Genomic DNA, 24,754 nt, shown 5'->3' with positions numbered 1-24,754 from the left:
TCCTTAGCTGGGATTTGCTCTGTGGTCGGTAAATCCCATGCCAGTGTGATCAAAGCATCATCATCTGCATAGATAAATTTCCATAATGATTTTGAGGAAGGCTGCTGGTGAAAATATTAAACAGGATCATGCTAAGACTGATCCCTGTGGTAGGTCATCATTAATAGCATATGGCCTGCTGACTGGGTCACAAGGAAAACATGAAACCTGTGATTGGTCAGTATGTATCAGTAGAATGTTATTGTTGCATTGCGTGGGATAATTTTGTTGGCTTTTAGGAGGAGGCCATTGCTCCATATGGCAGATAAGCTAAGAAAGTTGCCCCAGCTTGAGTTTTCCTTGGAATCTGACTTCAGTGTCTGTTCTTAAGGCTAATATTTGGTCAGTACAGCTGTAGCCTGGTCGGAAATCCACTTGTTAATTTGGTAACATTGTGACAAGCAGCCTAATTCTTGCTAGTAATATTTTCTCCATGAGCTTGTATAATGTGCAGAGGAGTAATACAGGCCAATACAATGAGGGATTGGCAATGTCAATGACCATAGCCTTATGCCAGATCCTCAGGACAAGCCCTAAGGAATGGATATCGGAGAATAGTGCTGTGAGCCATTGTTGTCCCTTGGCTCTGAGGTTTTTCAGAAATTCCATGAAGACACCTTCAGGAACTGCAGCTTTCCTGGCTTTGGTGAGTGAGGGCCTTATTTACCTCCTCAACAATGCAGGGCACTGATAGAGGGGAGAAGGCAGGCAGTGAGGTCTCTGTGCACTTTGAACTTAATAGACTTGTCCCCTGGTGGTTTTGAATTCATAAGGAGCGTTCAGTATTTTGATGTTTGCAGCCCCAAGCTGAGGCAGCAATAGCCAAGCTTTGTGGCTGGAGTGAGTAAAGTCCAAAGCTACAAAGAGCTTGATCCATCTTTGATGGTACATTGAATTCAGAGACTCTAATAGGGGTGTTTCAGTGTTCAGTTCACCAGACTTTTGGTATTCCTTCAGTAACCTTTCTGTTTCTGGTTTCCAGCATGGGGATTATCCTTTTCAATACCCATGAGACATATTTTTCTTGCAGGTCTTCAGACAAACTCGGTAAAATGATCAGAATTTTTGGGCTTTGTTAGGGTTGCCTTACCAGTCGCAGTGAATCCTAGCTAGGATTGCTGGGCATTCAGGGCCAATGTAGATGATCACCAATCAATGCTGTCTGAGTGGGAAGTTGCTAAGAATAGTTCTGGAGGCATTCTGAGGGATTCCAAACTAGTCTTTGGTGAGGAAACAGAGACCAATCTCTGTTCTAACAGGCAGAATGAAAAGCGCCTCTGTCCTTTGCATCAAAAAGAAGGTGTGTGTCTTTGTCTGATGGCCAATCTGCGGAATCATTACTATTATAGTCCATGTTGTGTGATGGCTATAGAAATGATCGTTCATGTAGCTGGGTGATAAGCTGTTGGTACTGAGGGAGAAAGCCAGTCTGTATTTGATGGTTTATACACCTTAACTGCTATTATCTTGCCAATTCTTATTGAGATGGTGATGGTTCTGAGGTTGCTCCTGGCATCTCCCATGGTATAATCCTTGATGACCTGCTTGATGTATGTGGCAAGGCTGTGTTTCAGGTGATGGAGGGAGGCAACATGATTGTAACCGGCAATATGGCAGTGTGATTCTTGGGCATCATCTTTGATATGGGCTTCTTGCAGGGTGATATCAATCATCTCTTGAATGACGTAAGTAGGTCATAGTTTTTAGATTAGGACATAACTTTGATGTTCAGTTGGAAAATTCATAGAATGGAGCCTATGTTTTTTTTGAAGTGGCTCTGAGAGGAATCCTTTTTGCACATTAACTGTTTCCATTGCTGTTCAATCCAGGACTTCACTGGGTGATATTTGGATGTTGATTTGATGGCATTAGCTGTGCCTTAACATGTAACAGGGCAGATCATGAGAAGCCTGTCATCACCTGTCACCCTCATTCAGTGCCCAGACTGGAATATATACAGGCAGAATTAAGACTGCACTGTAATAATACTGGCACTTCTGACTTTGGAATGCTTAACTTTGCAATCTAAATAAATGTTCTGTTAACTTCCTTATTTTGTGTGTAATAAATACATTTATATTGGGCATAGGCATTACTGGGGCAGAGACTGTCACTTGATACATATTTATACAGCGGGGTACTGACATAGATGGCCTTTAGTCACTATCACGTAAATGTTAAATATGCATTTTAGGACAGAAAATAAAGAATAATATAATATTCAAATGAAATTGCAGAGGAGATTTAGATTGGCAAAATGCAATTACGCAAGTTGGATATGGCCAAGGCAAGACATATAAGTTTTGAATTACAATTAGTTATGTAGCTGCCCTGTAGCTTAAAATAACCAATACTGTAACTTTGATTATGCAAGTTTCAACTCATGCCCAACACTAAGGTTTATTCTTCTTTGATGTGTGGTTATAACCCTCATTAGCATTCTAAGAATTATAATCTACATTGTCTCTAAATACCAAATAATTCATTTTTTATCTATTCTTATGAAGGCAGTGGCAAAAAAAAAATCTTGTTTATAATCCCATTACTTTCAATGTACAGATGACTAGACAGACAGAATACCCAATGTCAGGTCAGACATTTGTACTATTTTGTCTTGGAGGTTGTTTATTTATTTATCATTTTTACAGTTTGAAAAGAAGTAGCCTTTGTAATCCATAATCAATCATTGAAAATCATTCAAAAGGTTCAGATTTATTCAATAATTAAAAAGGCCTCAGATAACCGAGCTTGACTTAGTTTATTAAGCAATTGTTACTCACCACATAACAGAAAATATATATTACTAAATCAAATCCGTTAGAACCTATCCCTGCAGCAGTGATAAGTCTGATCTCAGTGATCTCAGCTGTTCCATTTCTGCCTCCCTGCGTTCCGCCTGTCTCAATTATAGATTCCTGGCGATAGGGGGATGGAGGGCATCCACAGTTTTAGCTTCTAGCAGTGCCTCTCTTCTCCCTCATTCTAGTACATTTTGAGACTTTCTGCCATGTTTCATATATTTATTAACTGCATATTTAATGTCTGCTGTTTACTCATTTTTTTTGTTAGTGGTGGTACCTGATGTTTGTATATTTCTGTCTATTGTGATTTAGACATTGCTGGGCACTGTATTAAAGGTCCTTATATCTTTCTTAACAAGTTTAGCAATCTTATATTTTCCCCCCCTTAACATGACCCTCAAAGCATCATGGGGAAGACTGGCTTAAAGGCAACACCTTCTAGTTATCAGTGTTCTGTGAGTTGCTTTTTATATTTCTAAAATTAGACTTCAGGGACAAAAGTCCCATGCTCAGAATCTGTTACTGGAAGTGTTGATCTCAGTTGTGGATTCTGCTGTCCTTTTGTCAGCAGAATTCCCACTGTCAGTGGAAATTTTACATACAGAATCCTCAGTAGAAGTTTGCAGCACAGAGAGAAGGGTGTTGCCCAGTTACAGTAATCAGTGTATGCATGTTTTTCTTAAGCTATTCTTCTCCATCTTCACTTGTAATTCCCCAGTGTTTTTGACAGTGAAAAATAATATGCTTGATTTATTCTTTGAATAGCTGCTCTCATCTGGCAATTTCATTATACAGATCTTCAAGAGGAAATACAGTTGCTTAAGGGGTGTGGGAGGAAAAGAGAAAATATTCTCCATTTCATGACTGAAATCTTGTATGATACATGTTAACTCATTGCCTAGGAACAAGGCATAATTTTTCTTGCAAATGTCATCTCTGATCTATTGCACACAAATTAAATACACAATTCTGCCACATTTATTTATGTTGATTAGTACCTTACTCCATGTGTAGGCCCACTGAACACAAAGGGCCAGATTCTGCTACCTTACTGTTGTTGCCGAGTACCCTCTTGAACAAATAGCCCTACTGAAGTAAATTGAACTATTTGTGTCATTCAGTGTGAGCCAGCTTATCAGAATCTTACCAAATGAGGCTAGTTGTGGAGGAAGAACTACTCAGCATGAATAAGGGTGACAATATCAGGCCTGAAGTGGCTTTATTTGCACACAGGACAAGATTCTGCTTTAATTTTGCTTGGAATACCTGCACTGATTCCCCATCTGCTATACATCTAATTTAAACTTAGAAGCTCTCTGTAATTCTGCCTTTCCTTCCTTATTCTTCTTTCAGACTCCTCACATTCTTGTTCCCTGTCTCCTTTGTTCTGTCAGTGCTCCCTGTTCATTTGTCTTGCTCACCCAATCACATCCCTGCCTTCTGCTTATATATGCCCCTTATGCATAGTATGGCCTCTCTCTGCTCATCCACATTAGCCGCTATATAAACCCCCTTAACAGCCCACTTCTGCTGTGCTGATTACAACAAATCAAATTGAATTGTATATGTATATAATGTATATAATATATATAATTTGCCTATTTCAGAGTAGCAGCTGTGTTAGTCTGTATCCGCAAAAAGAACAGGAGTACTTGTGACACCTCAGAGACTAACAAATTTATTTGAACATAAGCTTCCATGGGCCCACTTAATCAGATGCATAGAATGGAACATAGAGTAAGAAGATATATATATATAGAGAGAGAGAGAGAGAGAACATGATAAGGTGGAAGTAGCCATACCAACTGTAAGAGGCTAATTAATTAAGATGAGCTATTATCAGCAGGAGAAAAAAAACTTTTGTAGTGATAATCAAGATGGCCCATTGTAGAGCGTTGACAAGGTGTGAGGATACTTAACATGGGGAAATAGATTCAATATGTGTAATGACCCCACCACTCCCAGTCTCTATTCAAATTATTTGCTGTTCCCTTTCCCTGAACCTCTGTCTACATGTCTGGTTTTAGATTGTGAGGTCCTGAAAGCAGAGATCAACTTTCTCATGTGTTTGGAAAGTGCTGAACCTCTATTGGTGGCTGTTTCCATAAATTAAAAAAAACAAACAAACCCTAATAATAATTGATACCAGTGCAAATCAAGAGTGACTCACTAGAAAGGCGAAGTGTTGCAGATTTATACTGGTTTAATGGAAAGCAGAATTTGCCCCGATGAGCATTTTATACAACAAGATCCTTTAAGTACAGGTCATTTTTGTTACAGATCCTTCTACAAGTTTCAAAATTCTTGAGCAGTTGAAGTTCAAAAGACCAGCAGGCTTAATTTAGCACTGTGTGTGCAGTGGCATTTACAAGGAGTGGAAATAAATGGGAATCATCATAATGCACCGTGAATCTCAGTCTGACTTTCTTGTTCACTGCAGCCAAGGCTCTGACAGTAGCCCTTGATTGACTGATCCAACTGTGAAGCTGAAAGGCCATTTTCAGTTTTCAGAATAGAGAGGATGTGTGAAAGACAAGATAAATAAGTTTACAAATGCAGCAGCCAAATAAACATTCTGCCTCAAAAGAGAAGGCTGATTTCTCTTTAGAAAAACACACACTCCTGAATTTTCTCTGTGAGCACTTGTTCCAGGCTTCCAACAGAGTCCTTGCCAAAGATAATGCAGGTGGAAAGATGAGTTAATGCACTCTCCCATCTGTCAAAGCCCATTGACATAAAATCTCACTGTTTTAATTTGTGCCTCCAGCATCCAATTCAGCCTGAAATGATGTCAGTGGTTTGCCCTGCCCACAGTACTATCCTTCCTTTGGTAAGAGTTCTGTGCACTCATGCTGGGAGACATATTAGTGTGCATTTGAAGGATCATTAGCCAGCAGTAGCGGGAACATTCCAGGTTTCTTAGCCTAGAAACTCATAGCTCTGCTGGAAAGTATGCTGAGCCACTGTTAAGTGCACTATAAACTTACAACACAGAGGGGTTGCTTTGTAAGATTTAAGAGAAATGGTGTGTATTCATGGAGTAAATCTATCATGATTTAAGTACCACCCATAAGAAGTTGAGAGAACGTGCATTTGATATTAGGCGTTTAAAAGGTGTGTGTGTGTATGGGGGGGGGGGGAATTAGGAGGAAAGTGTGAAAATTTCTGTTTTTGCTTTCCTAAACAAGGAGTTTTCTTTATCTGGTGAAAGATTAGGAAAAGCCTTTCAGTAGAATCAGAGTTGATGGTATTTGCACAGACTGTGATATGAAAAATATGTGAAGTAATCCTGACCATATGAAAAAATCTGGAGCTAGATGTATGGTTGCATCCTGACAGATGTAATGGGTTTATCCACAATAATGTAGATAATGCTGGTAGAGCATTAATGGTTTGAAGATTAGAGATAAAGTGGTTAAAAGAAATAGATTGACTGAAGTTTCCGGGTTCTTTTGATTTGGAAATAACAGAAAGTGCTTTGTAATGTAATGTTTTTGTTTTTTAGTTTTTGTTTCCATGCAGACATTAGTATATAATGGTACTATGATGCCAGCCATCAAGACAGCAATAGAATAAAGAAGTTAGTGCTTCAATGAGCTCTTGAAAAGAGGGCTTAAATGTGGGTTATATTTACAGTTGATCACACTCTTAAATTTGTAAATGTCAATATTTCTGGTATCAAAAAGCAAAGATTGGCAAGAACAATTGGACTAGAAACATGGGAACTGCCATATTGGATCATGCCAGTGGTCCTCTTAATCTAGTATCCTGTTTCTAACAGGGGCCAGTTCTAGACTCTTCAGAGGCAAATATGGGAAACTCTGCAGTTATGGAATAATCTGTCACCAGGGAAAATTTCTTCCTAGACTCCATTAGGCAGAGGTTGGTTTATGCCCTGAGACACGCAAGCTTATATCCCTTCCCAACTCCTGGTTTCAATTTTTTTTTAAATCCTTAATACTATAACGCAGTGTGTTCCTTTTATGATTATAAATGCCTAAATTAAAATACTTCTCAATTTCAAGCATAGAATAAACTTTGGAGAGACAGGTATTTTCCCTTGAGGATAACACTAAATTGTCTTATTAAATAATTTGTATCTACTGTGTGACAACTGATTATAGTTGAGTCAGTTACATATAATGCCCCTTGCACTTCTTTAACTTTTTTCTTCCTGTAAATGGCTAATGGGTTAGCCTGTACAGTACAGAGAAATGGCTTAGATCCCCCTCAGATCTGCTCTCCTCCTGGACATTTGTATCAGTTCCATTTGTTAATGAAGGGGAGTGAGTTTGATTACTGTGTTCTAATTTTGCACAGTTGAATTGCTGAACTTGGTTTGCCAAAGATGAATTAGAACTCTTTCCCAAGGAAAGGACACAGTATTGTCACTAGCGACTGAATTATTCCACTGCATGGCTTCAAGCAGAATGAGGAACTTTCCTTAGGAAACATTTGAATCTTGCCTTATATATCCAACTTTATCTGCATGTCCCTGATCACTGGAAAAAAAATGTGTGCACTAAAGTGAAAAAAAGAAAGCTTCCCCCTACTCCGCCCCCCAAAAAGATACTTAAGGCTGGCATTCTGAAACACTAAATACTTCTTTAACTTAGCTTTGTCTGCTTCAGTGAACATTGTGTTCGGAATCCGGGGTATTCACACTGCAGACCCTGAGCAAGCCTTTTCTTTAGAGCTATTTGGGCACAAAAATAATACTTTCCTAGACCCTTTTGAAAAAACAACTGAACTATGCAGACTAATCAACTGTAAATCTTTGCCATCTAGAAAGCAGTTGATTAAGTAGCATCTAACAGTAGTCCAATCATCAGTGAAGCAGAGTTGATCAGATGTTTTCAAGACAGACAGTGCCTCTGAGACCTAAGGCAAATTAGCAATAAGACTGCTTCAAAGTAAGTAACACATTTATCACTTTAAATCTTTGGACAATCTTCTCAGGTCTCTGATTATCCAGGTCTCTCTAACTTAGTATGTAGTACTCATTTTTCAATAAATTTTCGCTCCATAATTGGAAAAAATGCAAAAAGTGCAGCTGTCCTTTGGATTTCATTTTTCTGGGAATATTTTTAATTCAGCAAACTCAGTTAACACTGATGTGAATATTAATAGCTCCACTGAAGTCAGTAAAATTATCGTACAGTTACATCTTTGCAATTCAGATCAGAGTCTTGCATTTATCTTATTAAACGTAGAGGCATGTTTTAAACATTAATCACTAGATCCAAAACAGCATAGAGTATTCTGGTTGAAGTGCCTGATCCTGCTTTCCTCTTTTAGAAAAGAACTGTAGGATTAGGTTGCACAAGTCCATCCCTAAGTGAAAAATGCAGGATTTTGCCTCTAATGACTATTACCACATTAATTTAGTAAGACATTACAGAGTTAACTGCATTTGCACATACAGAAGTAATGTAAGTAAATCTGTGAGCACCACGAAAAAAAGAGATGATTCTGAGAGATGCACCATCAAAGGCCCATACATCACCGATTCTAAGCAGATTTGCTGATTGGGCTTCATGGAAGAGTTCTAGGGTATGGCTACACTCGAAACTTCAAAGCGCTGCTGTGGGAGTGCTGCCGCGGCAGCACTTTGAAGTGTGAGTGTAGTCGCAGCGCCAGCACTGGGACAGCATGGGAGAGAGCTCTCCCAGCGCTGCACATACTCTACCTCCCTATGGGGATTAGCTTGCAGCACTGGGAGCCGCGCTCCCTGCGCTGCGGCACTATTTACACTGGTGCTTTACAGCGCTGTATCTTGCAACATGGGGGTGTTTTTTTCACACCCCTGAGTGAGAAAGTTGCAGCACTGTAAAACGCCAGTGTAGCCATGGCCCTACTTAAAATCAACAGCATGATATAGACCAAAGTTATTAGATCTGAAAGCTGATCTTCCTTAGCAGTTCTTCCTTACCAAGATTCTCACCATAAGCATTAAAACAGGCATTTTTTGTTCTTAATCTAATCATAAGTTTTTACCTATCGCAGCAACCTGAAGAGCTTAAACCAACAGAGGCAGGAAAAAGGTAGCCACTGGATAATCTCCCTGCAGTGTATAACTAAGCAAAAATGTATCATAAAGACTTAGGTATGGAGCTAAAGCAAAGCAGGAGAACATTTTGGGTCAGTTTTTCCACTGTCTTCAGCATTGCATAGCCATTAAAACTTGTGAAGAATGGATGTGAAATAGTATTCCTGAATTTTGAATGAGAGTTCTGATTTGCTATTGCACTACATCCACTTTGCACAGGATAAATTATCACACAAGGTGCAATTCAGTGGAGAATCTGGCCCATTGACACTTATTGGATTGTTATATATGTATTTATTTAATATTTAGGCTAAATAAATTGCTTTTTCAACCTTCTCAAGATATGGAATCTTCAGTTCTAGGAGGTACTGGCAAGATCTACCTTTCTGGAATTAAAGAAAACATGTGACAATTACTTGATATCTATACACCAATTCTGCCACACCACTGTTGCCTCTGTTCATACATGAGATTACCCACTTAACTGTTGCATTACTTTTTCATATGCTTAAGTCTGAACATATTGCCACACCTGGGGCTGGGAAGAAAAGAGATGACTAAGGGGGGATATGATAGAGGTGTATGAAATCATGACTGGTGTGGAGAAAGTAAATAAGGAAAGGTTATTTACTCCTTCTCATAGCACAAGAGCTAGGGGTCACCAAATGAAATTAATAGGCAGCAGGTTTAAAACAAACAAAAGGAAGTATTTTTTCACACAGTCAGCCTATGGAACTCCTTGCCAGAGGATGTTGTGAAGGCCAAGACTATAACAGGGTTCAAAAAAGAACTAGATAAATTCATGGAGGGTAGGTTCATGAGTGGCTATTAGCCAGGATAGATAGGGATGGTGTCCCTATCCTCTGTTTGCTAGAAGATGGGAGTGGGTGACAGTGGATAGATCACTTGATGATTACCTGTTCTGTTCATTTCCTCTGGGGCACCTGGCATTGGCTAGTGTTGGAAGACAGGGTACTTGGCTAGATGGACTTTGGTCTGACCTAGTATGGCCATTCTTATGTTCTTAAGAAATTTCCCAGGCAGAGCATATTGCCAGGAGGCTGGTGGCGTTAAGCAGGGATCATTTGTGATGATCAGATGAAACGTATCATAGTATACAGACAACTTCCTACAACTGCAAGGTGTGGATAGTAGTGGACATAGGTACTTCCCATCTTCTGCTCTGCTGGTTGTTTCTGCATTCGAATGTCTGGCTCAAGCTACTAAACAGTAGTTTGTTTACTTTGGGTACGTCTACACTACCCACTGTATCGGCGGGTAGCAATCGATTGCTCAGGGATCGATATATCGCGTCTCATCTAGACGCGATATATCGATCCCTGAACGCGCTTATATCGATTCCGTAACTCCACTCTGGAGTTACGGAATAGACAAGGGGAGCCGTAGACATCAATCCCGCACCGTGAGGACGGTGAGTAATTCGATCTTAGATACTTCGGTGAGTAATTCGATCTTAGATACATTATTCACGTAGCTGAAGTTGCGTATCTGATTTTCCCCATAGTGTAGACTAGCCCTATGTCTTATACAATAAATCAGAAAATTAAATGACTACCACCAACAGAAGACAAAGGCTTGGTCTACACTTAAAAGTGATGTTGGCATAACTGTGTCAGTCAGGGATGTGAAAATAAACACACACGTGACCAACAGATCTATGCCAGCAAACCGCCCCAGTGTAGATGCAGCTATGCCAATGGAAGAGAGAGCTTTCATTCAATGTAGCTAATGTTGTTCGGGAAGAGGGTGTCCTTACTGTAACAAAAGATTCCTTTTGTTGGTGTAGGCTGCATCTGCACTAAGAGGCTATGCCTGCATAGATTCTGTAGTGTAGAAATAACAACTGAAATTAAAAAACAAACCGGACAGATTACATCCTTTAAAAATAAGAGGCGTTTATCCAGAAATAGGATTGCAGGATCAGTCCCCAAAAGAAGTTCAGAAAGGCAGGCACTACATTACTGAGAATTCCCCAGATCTGAAGATTGTTTAAAGTTTTCCATTGTCTCTTCAATGTTTTGACTATAAGCTGCTGTAGGAGGGAACTGAATTTTCTTTCTATCTTACATATCTGCAAACACATTATTAGAACCTAACTAATAATCAATAATAACTGTGATAATAATTAGATAATGGCTACCACTTGTACCAGTGTTGGTATGTTCACTGCATGCAACTTATTTGCCTACTTACAAATGACTGAAGCCAGGCTCTACTGACAAAGGAGTGTGTGTTGCTGCACACTTACCAATGTCAGGACTGCTAGAACTGTCTCCATAGAGCCTGAGAAAACAGGACAGAGTATAAAACATATCCTTAAATCATTACTTCAAAAACCAAAACTGGTTCATTCAGTCACCGTTCATATAAAAACTAACCATACTTGCTTCTGGGTGGCAAGAGCACTGAGGGAAGGTTTGGTTAGACCCAGCAGGAAGGGCTTGGCCTGGTTACGGTTGTTAATTTTTGTTTGGTTCTGGACCATTCCTCTCACTGATATCTGTATGTCTCATTATTCACTCACTGGGTGGGAGGTAAGAATTTTATTTATTTATTTATTTATTTTTAGATTTTAAGCAGGGTCAGAAGTTGCAGCTGGAAAAGGTGCATTGACAGAAAGACAACTGACAAATAACTCTTTTTATCAATGAAAACAATACTCAGTCCATCATAGTTACCTCAGAAAATTATAGACTCACCAAATATTTTTTTAAAGAACAGCTGGTTCCATAGAGAAAACCAACAACATTTTTTTGGGGAACCATTCTGCCCATATATTAGTTAGCCAGATTGTTTCCCTCTTTCATTATTTATTACCAAGGACATCTGTTTGACAAAAGTATTATGTTTCCTAAGAGTTTAGCTATCCCTGCTGTATATTCCTCCATCTGAAGTCATCATCCTCTCTGTGTAATAATAATAATAATCTCATATGAAAATTGTGATGTCACAAATAGAAAGTTAGGGTTTCTTGTAGCACAGACCTAGCTGAGCAGATTAAATCCCTCATGCGAATACTTTTAATAATATATGAATGGAGGAAAAGAAAAAAAATCAACTCTCAGTTTTTCAAAGTTTTCCATGAGATTCACCAGGTCTTTCAGTCACTTTTGATGTTCATAACTCAGCATTTTAAAATTAATCTATCGTTAAAGTATAGAGTTTCACATTAAAATGAGAACAGATTAAAAGACTAATAAATGTTTATTAACTTTTTTAACTTTCTAACAATTTATGTTAGTGAAACAAGCAAAACTAGAAAGTGCAGTTGCTTTATTGCAAGACAATATTATTCTCTCTTTATTAACAATTGAGAGCATCACTGCATGAAGTTATAATATTTACCCTACTCAGATTTAACTATTGGCTGGAAAAGTCATCTGGCTTTCATGTTTGCTAGTGTTAATGGCAGTTTGAAAGTATTAGATGGAAAGGATTTAATTCCTTACATGGTTAAAATAAGAAGGTCATCATCATCTTCACGGAAAGACTGATATATTTACTCATTATTTCTTGGGTCCAGCATTACACAGGTTACTATATAATAGATTTGAAAGTGGTTAAAGTAGATACAGTACTTTGAAGAAATCCATGCAGCATTTTCCTTTTGGACAACTGTTGATAATAAAACACATTTCCAACAACTATTCATGTGCATTAATGTTTTGGCATCATATAAGGAAATCACTCAAGTAGACTCACTGGCTCAAATATTCAGCTTTCTTACTCCCTTTTGTGCTGCATCTTTGGTAAAAAGGGAACTTAAAGTTGCCTCAAGACAATGTCTGAGGATTGTCTTAGCATAGAAAAACCCTAAAGTAACATAGGGCTGGCTCGTGGACCCTCTCAAGACTAGGGCATATTCCAGGGTCAGTTTCTGGTTTATCAGGGATGAGAGTGGGTGGTGTTGAAGTGTGGTGTACAATCGTGACTGGCAGAACAGCTCCTTGGAAACTATTATCTGCTGATGCAAGTAAGAGCAGCTTCAGGTTGCTCTAATTTGCATTTGAGCTAGCTGGTCTCCCAGCAGCCTTCTGGTTTAGAGTGGAGGGAGTGGCAGGAAGCCTAGAGATCAGGCCTACTGAATTAGGATTTTTGGACCGGGTCCGCATCACAATATAGCGTATCAGAATGTAGAAAACATTATTCATATATTAAAGTCTTCTTGATTTGTCTTCTCATTTTTAAAGTAATTTAAAACCTGATCCTAGAAACCTTACTCAAGTGAGTGGTCCTTATTCATGTGAGAAAAGGCCAGTTGCATGCAGAAAGCTCCCACAGGCTTGGAACTGATATCGGGTGTTATGCCCTGTTCCGGCCACGGCTGAACTGAGGATGTTTGGAACTTTAAATCACCGAAGAGGTACACAGTGTGGATCTGCTACACAAACTTCCCCATACTGGTCCACTGATGTCCCTCAGCTAATCAGGAGAGACAACTTCTAGGTGTGAACAGACAGTTCAGTCTGTAATTCCCTTTAAATCAGTGGTGGGAAACCTGTGGCCTGTGGCCGCATGCAGCCTATCAGGGTAATTTGCTGGTGGACCATGAGACAATTTGTTTACATTAACCATCCGCAGGCATGGCCGCCCGCAGCTCCCAGTGGTCGCAATTCACCATTCCCATGCCTGTGGGTGGTCAATGTAAAACTGTCTCGTGACCCACCAGCGGATTACCCTGACAGGCTGTGTATGGCCCGTTGGCCACAGGTTGCCCACCACTGCTTTAAATCCATGGCTGCCTCACCGAGTTTGCCAAAATGACTGCCAGCTGGGAGTTGGGATTTGTTTAGTAAAAAAGTATATTGTATATATTTTATGACTGTGTAAGTACCTGTACTTTTGTCATGATATGGTGGAGCAGGTCAAAATGTAGCATAGATTGCTGATCCATTGTGGAATGTAGCTGATTTTAGAACACAAGTTACAGTTTCACTAGTGAAACTATTTTGCATTTTGAGTTTGTGCATTAAAGACTGTATATGTATTGTTTACCACAGAAATTGAAGATATTCACAGCAGAACTAAGAACATGCAAAGGGCTTATCTATCAATTAATTATAAAACAAAAGTTTTTCTGATCATGAGTCACCATGGTGATCATCAGAATAGATCAGTGCAATTTAAACTCCTGACGAATCCTTTTATGAGTGTTTCATTTTTACTAAGAAACTTTGTTGGGCTGGGTTACAAAATGGCATGTTACGCGTGCTTTCAATTTTCTCCCAAGTAAAATTGAAATACCTCTATAAATTCTTACTTATATCAATGTAATTTTATGAAATTGTAAATTTATTCAAAAGCTTTTTAATATGTTTTATCCTACCTATCCTATTATAGATTTTATCCTATCCTATTATAGAAAGCTTGTGATGTTTTATTTATTGTTCTCATTTGGTGCCTGATGATAGGTTATCTAACAGCAGTGAATGTTTAACACCTTAGGCAGAGACAATGGAGAAACTTGTGACACTTGCTCAACAAGAAGCTCAGAGTGTTTGGGAAATCTACCATTTAGAAGACAAGCCTGTTAAGGTGTCAAACCCATTTTGACCTATTTTGCCCCTTTTTATATCCCACCGTTTCACTTTTGCAAGTGACTTCACATTTGGCACGTTAATCTGATTTGAAAGTAAACATCACACAACCGGGAGAGTAAATAAATGTGTCTGCTTGTAGTGTTTGTCATCCACAATAATTTATCCTTTTTATTTATTTTAAAAAATCTTTGCACTTGCATATTCCTGTATTACAGCTCAAAAAAACAGACCATATTTTCCATAAATGGCCTCTAAGTATTAAACCTAGCCTGACAGTTATCTTACCCATATTATTTCAATGCAAAATTGAGGCTGGTGGTCTTTCTAAGGGCTTGTCTACACTGGCACTTTACAGTGTTGCAATATTTTCACTCAGGGGTCTGAAAAAACACCCCCCCGAATGCAGCAAGTTTCAACGTGCAACATGTCAGTATGTAAGTGGGTTTTAGCCCACAAAAGCTTATGCTCAAATACATTTGTTAGTCTCTAAGGTGCCACAAGTACTCCTGTTCTTTTTTCAGTATAGACAGTGCACCACCTCTGGGAGCTGTGTTTCCAGCGCTGGTAGGTACGCCTCTCGTGGAGGTAGTTTTTTTAGAGCACTGGGAGACTCCCAGCGCTGTGCTGTGACTACCCAAACCACATTACAGCGCTGCTGCAGTGAAGATGTGCCCTAAATAGTGAATATGCACATAAGAGCCTAATACCATTGCTATTTGGCATTCTGTGTACCTGCAGTAACTTGAGCTCTACCGTAGTAATGTACCAAATTCACTTTGCACACTCTGCATTATATTTTATCCAGCATTCGGATAATGTGACACTCTGACCTTGTCTGATTGAGGATCTCATTTACTGTGAATGTTGCAAGAACAGTAAACAGAGCTTGGGAGAACTGTCAAGCCGCCAAGTTGCATTGTTCTGTATCTTTTCAGGAAAATGCCACATAATTTTATCTCTCTTGACATCTTTTTCCCCTTGTATTAAGAAATTCTTAACTAAATTCTCTTTTGTCTTATAGTCCGTCATCTAAAAATGCCACATACTATAGAGAGAACAGATGAAAAGGGTTTTATAAAAGGGACCTCAGGAATAGGTTAGGAAGAAAAGGAAGGCAACTCTAGGGTATTATCTGAGATTGATAAGATTGTCATTTAAACAGTGTCACACATGCAAACATTTAAAGACTATATTAGTATTATAAATTATAAATAATTGTGTATGAATTTACTAGGTAGATGTATTATTGAAATATGTTGAATGGTGTAGGACATGTTTATATATGGTTCTGGTACCCACTTGCAAAGGTGAATTAATTAGTGACTGCGATAAACCATTGAAATGGCTAAGACTGGGATTTTCAAAGAAGCCGAAGGAAGCTAGTTGCTTAGCTCCTGTTGGATTTATGCACCCCCTTTAGGTTCCTTTGAAAGGTCTAGCTTAAATCAACACAAAATAATTGAATTTGCTTTGAATTGTTATCTCATTGTCTGATGATAAACCTTGCTTTATTATAGAGTTTCATGCATGGCGTGGATAAAAGACAGAGGTACAAAAAACACATCTTGATGCTGTAGCTAGGTTATGATCTAATTGCTAATACTCACTTTTGTTTTAGTAAGTTTTTAAAATATTAAAGACAAATAGAATTGTTGACAGTAAAAATCTTACTGTATTAAAGGAGAATGACAAATAGAAGAGATAAAGGACTATAGCAAAGTGGCAGTCAAAATAGAAATTGTGGTTATCTATAATATAGTGGTACCAGTATTCAGGTTTAAGGTCTGTCTTTAATTTATTTATACCAAAGTTAATCATCTTCTAGTTGATCAGTTAAATATTGAGAACATCTCTTTCTGAGTCTTCTTATGCTTCAGCCAATTGACAGGAGATAAGCTTCCATACCCATCCCTCCCAGCACTTTCCAAGTGCAGTGGAGCTTGTTATAAATGAATGACTCATACATAGGGTGGAACAAATGCACCATTGGTAGCCTACAGAGATAATAACACTGACCTCCGGTCATTTTACAAGAGAACTCTCTCACGTAGGTCAACTTCCCACTGCTTTAAACCCAGCCTAAATAGACTATTCATGGGGAACTAGACTGACAGATTAGAGATTTATGTGCGCAAATATGGGCATTAGTAGCAGGGTTTCTTCACTTTAGGATACAAGAAGCAGTTTAAATGGTCCGACCACTAAGAACAGGACATTTTTCTGTTATAAAAGTGGCTTGGTAAATAAACTCTGATCAGCTTGACTGAAATCAGTAGTATAGTCATTTGAACCCAGTTCAGTAGGGCCTACTCAGACAAAACTCCCATTGGCTTAACAAGAGAGGTTCAGGAGTAAGGATTGTAAGGTGACTGTCTGCAATCTTATACTGAGGTTAGAATTTGTTGAAAAAAAAATTCAGATTCTGAATAAATACATATGTAAATACACCTACATTTCTCTCTCTCTGTCTCATACACACACACAGCAAGAGGATGATGAATGGATTTGCAGAGGTAAGAAAATTAGCACGTGCCAAAGCTACTTTGTTATCAACTTTAGTACCATCAGAAACTAAGTTTAACTCCAGAAGCTGAATGTGAGTATAAATAACAGCTTAATTTTTATAGCGCCAAATATAACATCAAAGCTGTCAAATAATTTAATTTCCCAGACACATCAGTATTTAGAAACTGCAGTTTACCACTAGAAGAGGTCCACACAGAGAATGCCAAAGAGAAATGTAATTTGTGCCTCATTGCAAAACAAATGCATTCTTCTGCCTGACTTTAACAAAGGACCACATTGCAAAGAATGGTTTTGAAGGAAATGACAAATTATTGCAAAGAGGAATTCATTCTAAGAATAAGGGGTTCTCACAAAAGGGAGAAAAAAACCCAAAAAACTAGAGAGAAAGAGAGAACATCAGTCTCTAAAACTTATCTAAGGAAAAACATATGCTTGATAAACCCCTCCTCCCATTCCTCCAGAAAAATTAGAAGCTTAATATGATCTCCTCTCCCTTCTGGACCCTTTTAATGCAGGACTCTGCAGCCTGTAGTCAGATCTGTCAAAACAGGTTGTTTTCTAAAATATATTATAAAATTGGGCGGACTAATATGGTTAATAATGTTCAGCCAGAGGCTGAAGATGGTAACTTAGAAAGTGTTGAAATTACCAGTTCATTATACAGAAAGTGTTGAAATGTCTTATTATTATTTTAATGCTTTCTACGTCCTAAACCTGGTCTTTTCACTCATCTCTTAGTCATTTATCGGACAGAATATAGTCTCATGTATATTTAAAAATAAACTAAAAAGGGTCTGAATGAAATGCATAATACAGAAAATAAAAATCCAAAGGTCATAACTTTCAAGTGAGCCTCCTACTTTTTTTAACCATTTCCTCTATACTGAAAGGTCATTTCAGCCTGGCAAATTGCCCCACTTTCTGCGGCAAGGTACAGAGTGTGCTTAATCAGTGTTACTCTCATCCTCCATTTGCATTTTACACTAATTTGTTGCATCTTTGTCTTAAATTATACTGTAAACTTTTCAGGTCAGGGGCTGTCTCTTACAGTGTGCTTAAACACCTAGTAAAACGGGACCCTGATGTGGCCAAGTCCACTGTATGTTATGATAATGCAAATAAATGCATAATAATAACATAATTTTCTATACACACAAAAAATCAACCAGGCATACTCAAAGGAATCCTTCACCCTGGCAAACATAGCTTAAAGATTAGACATCTCTTTTTGCTGTGCATTATATTGGTTGAGTGATGTGCTTTTATCAGCAAAACTGAATTAGAGTACATATCTTAATGTTGAGTGCTGAAAGGGTAAGGAAATGTGAAACATGAGCAAGAACCTGTCAGCTATTGTCTTCTTTATCTAACACAAGATTTTCTATTTCCTTTGAAATGCAAATTTTTTTAAAAGAAAAATAAAAAACAACAAAGAGGCACTCAATTTAGATTGGAGGGGTTGGAATAGATAAGATGGGGCTTTGGGGAAGAAGGTTGTGTTAATTTTAAAAACAATGCGCAGGCTATTTCTTGAACTACAAGGAAATATCAATGTTTCTTTCTTTTTTTATTTTAGTAGTCTTCATTAATCAAGAGTTTTGCAGATAGGATTAATGAGCTAATTGGCCTCTGTAGCAGCGACTGACAAGGGAGTTTTGATCAATCAACTGAGCAATGCTTGTGCATTTCCTGAAATTTATTATTTTTAAAAATAACATTGGGCCTCTTTCTGTCATGACATGACTTCAATCACGTTCCACGAGGGGTTAATCTGGGACACTCTCTGCAGTTTTTCCTTGGTTGCATTCAGCTGGAGTAGTGGAAAGATCAAGGAACCAATGCTGATGTAGAGAATCAGATTAGATCTAACTCAGTTCACTTCTCTGCACGGGAGACTGCCATTTAACCTTTATCCTCAAAGTGGAAGTGGAAGCCTGTCTTCACAGAGACTACTTGTAGGCAGAGCATAGCTTCTACTCTTGCTGCTGGAGTTCAATTAGCTTGGCTTTACTGCTGAGCATACTCATTTAATTATTGACTAGAGTTCAATTCAACTTGAGCAAAACCTATTCAGCAAATTTTTAGTAACTAATTATCACTAGTCGACCAAAAATATGTATCTATAGTCTTCTCAGTCCATTTTGAGGCCCTGACTTAATAATACAGACATATATGGTTCAAGTAGTCCTGTGTATCTGGAGGAAAAGATAGACAAGAAGTTAGTGATTATGATCCTTGTTAAACTTGAATGAAATACATGATTATAGATACATCATGAAAGACTTATGAAGGATATGGCAGCTAATCAAAATCTCTGTGCAGCGAGGATGAAATTCACCATTGGCCAGAGGGACAACACAATATCTATACATCTATACACTTAAGCACTGTTTTAGAGATATACGTGGAATTTAAGTGTTATATAGTGCCTTGTGCTATCCCACCATACAGTAGTAACTTTCACCCTGAGGTAAGGTTACCAGATAGCAACTGTGAAAAAACAAGACAGGGGTGGGGGGTAATATAAGAGGTGCTTACATAAGAAAAAGTCCCCCAAAACAGAACTGTCTCTTTAAAAACGGGACATCTGGTCACTCTACCCTGAGGGAATAATAATGATCTTGTATAGGGTTATGAGATCTGGGTTCTATTTCTTGCTCTGCCATTGATTGTTAGTGCAAGCCGCTTATCCTTCCTGTTCCTTAGTTTCCTCATCTGTAAAATGGGAATCGTACTGACCTCATAGGGGTTTTGTTAGGATTGGTTCCTCAACGTTTGGAAAACACTTTGAGATCCTTGGTTGTGCTATAGAATTGAAAAGTATTTGTGTTCAGTGAGTCAGGCATTGCATTCCTGGGGGCATCCTTGGGTCAATGAATTTCTTAGCTCTGACGCATGGAATGAAAAGGTTATACTTGTCAGTAGCTGTCCACTTGGAAAAGAGAGATGTAGATGTGATTTAAAGTGGCAAATGTAATCTAGGTGCAATCGCCATCATTGTAGAATAACTATCCAGTGGATGTAGACAAAGCCTGCTGTCCAGTGTCACTCCTAGGAGTCCCTGTTAATGCAAGACTACCTCTTAGGGTCCTGTGCACATTGGAAAAAGGAGAGAGGTATGAAATGAGTGTGCACAAATGTCATGGGTATGATCATAATATAACAAAATTCAGTTCTGATTAAAGGGCTGCTCAGTCACAGCCCTGATTTGAATGGCTTGAGTGCTCTACTGTGGTCAGGATGAAAAAAGCTTGGTTATTTCTAGGACTGACCGTATCCCTTTAAAATCTCCAGTTTGATGATAGTTCAAATTATATAGCAGACTAAACAGCAGAGGTTTGACAGCACACATGAGCTGTCTGTGAGGTGGGACAGGGGAATTACAGTTTATGTTAATATATTCTGTATCAGGGAAGACAATAGAAGACTATCTGGAAAAATGTGGTCTTATATTCTTGATTTGTACAACAAACAATTGGAAAAACTTGCTATATAGATCTGGGTTCCTCTAACATTACATATAACGGACCTAATTCAGGGCCGGCGCTTCCATTTAGGCAGCCTAGGCAATCGCCTAGGGCACCAGGATTATTGAGGGGCTGCATTTTGCCAGCGAGGGGCGGCAGGCGGCTCCGATGGACCTCCCGCAGTCGTGCCTGCGGACTGTCCGCTGCTCCCGCGGCTCCGGTGTCTCTGCAGGAATGCCTGCGGCAGCTCCACTGGAGCCGTGGGACCAGTGGTTGGGGCGGCGAAATGGCCATGCGCCTAGGGCGCTAAAAACACTAGCGCTGGTCCTGACCTAATTCACCATTCTGCTATTCCAGTTTTACACTTATGAATTACCACTGAAATCTGCATTTTTTATTCTAAATCATATCTGGTTTTAGTGGAGTTGTGCCATTATAAACTAGAGTGATGCAATAGTGAATCTGGACCACTATATGCACTGTTGGAGGAACCACTATCTATATAGCAAGTTATCCTAACACACGCACACACATACGTATGTAATGTCAATGAGATTTCTTTCTGCTATATGGAAAAAAGGATGATGTCCTAGCTGAAATATCGTAAAAGGTTTTATATAAAGTAATAGCTGATATAATGATGTTTAATTGCGGAATAATTAGTTCTTCACAATGTATTGTATCTGTTCTCTTGGCTAAAATTAGGCTCTGGATAAAATAAGCCTGGAGACAGATCTTGTTTCTTTCCTTTGGGAGATAAATTATGCTGGTATAGATTAAAGGTGTGAAATAAGTTTGTTATATTTAGCTCTCCATTTGCAGCACCTTAGCTAGGTAAAGATAAAGGACTTGATTCTCCTTTCATACTAAGAAATCTCTCCACTGGAGTAAATACAGTTAAAACAATGTAAAACGAAGTTGTTAAATCAGTAGCAATTTCCCCAACTACTAATAATTGCCATTGATGTATTTTAAATTTAATTACTAGTTCATACCGATCTTCTATAGATATCCGTTGTGATGATGCTATCAAACACCTACAGTGACTGACAATAAAAAGTGAGCTCTTGCGTACAGATACCACATGGCAGTATCTGGGATGCCACTGTTATCTCCTAAACCTCTGTGTGGTAACTGATAGCAGATGTTGATTTTTTAATGGTGGGCATTACCTTCAGAAAATTTCTGCAGTCAACTGTATAGTATTTATTTGCTATTTTGGGATGTGGAATGTACAAAAAGATACAAGAACAGGTTCATAGTTATGCAAATATTTTAATCTTCTTATATTGAATGACATCTGTAAATATTATATTGTATTACCTTGGTCTTCTGTAGCAATATGTCTCTCATTTACCTGTTAAATGACATGCAAGCGACAAATAAACCACAGTATGAGTGTCATCCAGCAAGTTGGAACAAACTTGATTTCATGTTGTGACTGAAAAATGGTCATGCCAAAGCCTCCAGTGTGCTGAGTAAGTATGAAAAGCAATGATTGCACATAGTCTCATAGACTTTAAGGTCAGAATGGACCATTATGATCTTCTAGTATGACCTCCTGCACAACATAGGCCACAGAATCTCACTCACCCACCCCTGCAAACCCCCCTGACCTATATCTAAGCTATTGAAGTCCTCAACTTGTGGTTTAAAGACTTCAAGGTGCAGAGAATCTTCCAGCAAGTGACCCGTGCCCCATGCTGAAGAGGAAGGCAAAACCCCCTCAGGGCCTCTGCCAATCTGCCCTGAAAAAAAATTCCTTCCCAACTCCAAATATGGCGATCAGCTAAATCCTGAGCATGTGGACAAGACTCACCAGCCAGACACCTAGGATCGAATTCTCTGTAGTCACTCAGATCCCACCCTATCTAGTGTCCCATCACAGGCCATTGGGCATATTTACCGCTAATAGTCAAAGATCAATTAATTGCCAAAATTAGGCTATCCCATCATACCATCCCTTCCATAAACTTATCAAGCTTAGTCTTGAAGCCAGATATGTTTTTTGCCTCCACTGCTCCCTTTGGAAGGCTATTCCAGAACTTCACTCCTCTGATGGTTAGAAACCTTTGTCTAACTTCATGTCTAAACTTCCTGAGGGACAGTTTACAGACATTTGTTCTTGTCCACATTGGTACTGAGCTTAAATAATTCCTCTTCCTCCCTGGTATTTATCCCTCTGATATATTTGTAGAGAGCAATCATATCTCCCCTCAGCCTTCTTTTGGTTAGGCTAAACAAGCCAAGCTCTTTGAGTTTCCTTTCATAAGACAGGTTTTCCTTTCCCCGGATTGTCCTAGTAGCCCTTCTCTGTACTTGTTCCAATTTGAATTTATCTTTCTTAAACATGTGAGACCAGAACTGCACACAATATTCCAGATGAGGTCTCACCAGTGCCTTGTATAATGGTACTAACACCTCCTTATCTCTACTGGAAATACCTCGCCTGATGCATCCCAAGTCCACATCAGCTTTTTTCACAGACATATCACATTGGCAGCTCATAGTCATCCTGTGATCAACCAATACTCCAAGGTCCTTCTCCTCCCCTGTTACTTCCAAGTGATGCTTTCCCAGTTTATAACAAAAATTCTTGTTATTAATCCCTAAATGCATGACCTTGCACTTTTTCACTATTAAATTTAATCCTATTACTATTACTCCAGTTTACAAGGTCATCCAGATCTTCCTGTAGGATATCCCGGTCCCTCTCTGTATTGGTAATACCTCTCAGCTTTGTGTCATCCACAAACTTTATTAGCACATTCCCACTTTTTGTGCCAAGGTCAGTAATAAAAAGATTAAATAAGATTGGTCCCAAAACTGATCCCTGAGGAACTCCACTAGTAACCTCCTTCCAGCCTGACGGTTCACCTTTCAGTATGACCCATTGTAGTCTCCCCTTTAACCAGATCTTTATCCACCTTTCAATTTTCATATTGATCCCCATCTTTTTCAATTTAGCTAATAATTCCCCATGTGTAACTGTATCAAATGCCTTACTGAAATCGAGGTAAATTAGATCCACTGAATTTCCCTTGTCTAAAAAATCTGTTACCTTTTCAAAGAGGGAGATCAGGTTGGTTTGGCATATAAGATTTTGGGTTTTGTTGTTGTTAACTCATCATGACTTTGTTTATAAATCTATCTGAAATTAATACTGCTCTATCTGGGTGTTCCATCGCTGCCAGTTCAATTCTAACACTTCTTATGACAGTTGCAATATGGAAAGAATTGTCATCAAAAGCCATCTGTAGAGGCCATTGTGCTTTTGCAATTAGCATATAAAGGAGGTTACGCAATGAAATAGTGTGTAATGTTGGCTGCCAATTCATTGACTGATGGTTTTACTTATCAGTAGAGGTTATGTCTGTTGAAAATTAATAATATAATTCACTTAAATATTGTTGAAATTTCCCCTTGCTAAAAGAAAATTTCTGAATTGCACTGAAATATAGATTTTAAATGAGCCTTTAATTTTCAAGTCAAAATTTATTTCTTATACAAGCATAATGAGTTTATATGATTAAAACAAATAACAGACATGAAAAAAAATTAACTGATCTGGAAGTGTAACAAATCTGATTTACTTTTAACATTTCTTGAATTTTTTTTTGTTTAATTATGTTTTTAAAAAGGTACATTTCTTCTGTAGAATACCCTTCAATACCTACAAATAGTCTAAAAATTCTTGTTGTTTCCCACTTCTATGATATTTTTTTCTCTTTTCACACAAGATAGGCAAATAACCTCAACATCTATAGCCTAGAAGACAAAATACAGTAAATAAGGGAAAAAATTAAATAAGAATAGAGATGAACCAGTTCAGTTCATTAGTGCACAAAATAAATTACAGCTGTAAAATATGTACTTCAGTGTGAATATATCCAAACATCCAAATGTGTTAGGATATTTAGGATATTTCATATGTTTGCTGTTGGCTTTTCGAAATCCTACAACTTCATAAAATGGTCTACCATTACCTGATTTGCAACTGTTTTGAGGTCTTCCTATTCTTCAGCAGAAAGTATTTTACATGAAAAATTAACTAATTCCAAAACAGAATCTTCCACCTGTTTCCTATACCCAGACAGTTCTGTCCTGTGTTGCTATTGGTAGGTAAGAATATGGGGCATGCCAGCAGACAATAAAAGTCATCCTGTGTTTTGGAAGGTGGGGTCTAGATTGCAGGGTACAGAACAAATGGCTGGCTGCTGCTTACAGCCTGCTCTTGTTGCTGTTATGTAACATTTAAATAAAAAATAATTTATTTAAATGCAAGCTCTTTGTGCTGTAATAAGAAGAACA

The 24,754-nt window shown here is 38.4% G+C and overlaps 1 protein-coding gene across 2 annotated transcripts in view; it reads left to right on the top strand.

Annotated features, from left to right (window-relative positions):
- The window catches only part of ANOS1 (anosmin 1), a 179,072-nt gene that overhangs the window by 46,699 nt on the left and 107,619 nt on the right, over positions 1-24,754 (top strand). The window lies entirely within an intron of this gene.

The sequence above is a fragment of the Gopherus evgoodei genome, chromosome 1 (assembly GCF_007399415.2).
Source record: "Gopherus evgoodei ecotype Sinaloan lineage chromosome 1, rGopEvg1_v1.p, whole genome shotgun sequence".
Classification (NCBI taxonomy): Eukaryota; Metazoa; Chordata; order Testudines; family Testudinidae; genus Gopherus; species Gopherus evgoodei.
The sequence above is the reverse complement of the archived record's forward strand: the minus strand, read 5'-3'. Positions and strand labels throughout refer to the sequence as shown.